A 1,514-nucleotide genomic window follows, 5' to 3' on the forward strand; every position below is an offset into this window, starting at 1 on the left:
AAAATTCTGTATATTTATATCCTAAGCCCCACACCTGAGAAGGTGACTGTATTTGGAAACGGGGTCTTTAAAGAAGTGATTAAATTAAAATCAGGCCATTAGGGTGGACTCTAATCCAGTGTGGGTCTTCCCAGGTGGTGCTAGTGGTAAAGAACCTGCCTGCCAATGCAGGAGACATAGAGACACAGGTTTGATCCCTGGGTTGGGAAGATCGCTTGGAGAAGGGCATGAGAACCTACTCCAGTATTCTTGCCTGGAGAATCCTGTGGAAAGACAAGCCCAGTGGGCAACAGTCCATGGTGCCGCAAAAAGTCAAGAACAACTGAAGTGACTTAGCATGCAATCCAGTGTGACTGGTATCCTTATAAGAAGAGCTTAGGGAACAAATACAGGAGGGAAGTGCACAGAGGAAAGGCGATGCAAGGAGACAATGAGAAGGCAGCCATTGGTCAGCCAAGGAGGGAGGCCTCTGAAGAAACCAGATCTGCCAACACTTTGATCTTGGATTTCTAGCCTCCAGAAGTGTGAGCAAACAAATTTGTCTTGTGAAGACTACCCAGTCTGTGATATTTTGTAATGACAGCCCTAGCAAACAAATTTGTATGGCCTATATAGTCCATGGAAATCTTTAGGCCAGAATACTGGAGTGGGTAACCTTTCCCTTCTCCAGGGGATCTTCCTAACCCAGGGATCAAACCCAGGTCTCCCACATTGCAGGTGGATTCTTTACCCCCTGAGCCACAAGGGAAGCCCTTGTGCAAGTGATAGGCTATCCTTTCTCCAGCTGATCTTCTCAAGCCAGGAATTGAACTGGGATCTAATGCATTGCAGGTGGATTCTTTACCAACTGAGCTATCAGGGAAGCCTAAGGCAGCAAAAAAGTTGCCCAACGTGTGGCTCGAACCAACGACCCTGAGATTAAGAGTCTCATGCTCTACTGACTGGGCTAGCTGGGCATGACTTACTGAACCATCTAGTCAAATGCATGTTTTCTTTTGACAGGGAAAGAGCATATTTTTCATATGATATTAAGTATGCAGTGACAACCAAAGTGTTTTTCCTCCTATTCTTTTTACTGTAAAGGTAAATATCTTTAAGATATAATACTTAACACAGGGGACTTCCCTGACAGTCCAGTGATTAAGACTTCGTCTTCTAATGCAGGGGGGTGATCCTTAGTCAGGGAAATTAGATCCCACAGGCCTTGTAGCCAAAAGACCAAAACATAAAACAGAAGCAATATTGTAAAAAATTCAATAAAGATTTTAAAAATCATCCACATCAAAAAATCTTTAAAAAAATATTTAATCCAAATAGCTGGGCAGACTATATTCTACCTCATTCTGGCAACTGGAGACCACTCAGTTCTTCAGCTTATTTTGCACATGCTTCATTTTAAAAAGAATTGATTCACCTAAATATGCCAACAAAGCCTATCTGTAAGGCAGTTATCATAAACTACCAAAGTTTTTATTAATCATTTTCTTACATACTCTAAAGAAAATTCTAATCTC

At 42.0% G+C, this 1,514-nt stretch overlaps 1 non-coding gene across 1 annotated transcript; it reads right to left on the reverse strand.

Moving 5' to 3' along the window:
• Positions 1-883: 883 nt before the first annotated feature.
• TRNAK-CUU (transfer RNA lysine (anticodon CUU)) lies at positions 884-956 on the reverse strand. The gene has a single exon. It is a non-coding gene; the product is annotated as a tRNA-Lys (tRNA).
• Between the last annotated feature and the right edge of the window lie 558 nt (positions 957-1,514).

Source organism: Moschus berezovskii, chromosome 12, assembly GCF_049115385.1.
Source record: "Moschus berezovskii isolate FMDL1 chromosome 12, NW_MosBer_1.0, whole genome shotgun sequence".
Taxonomy (NCBI): Eukaryota; Metazoa; Chordata; class Mammalia; order Artiodactyla; family Moschidae; genus Moschus; species Moschus berezovskii.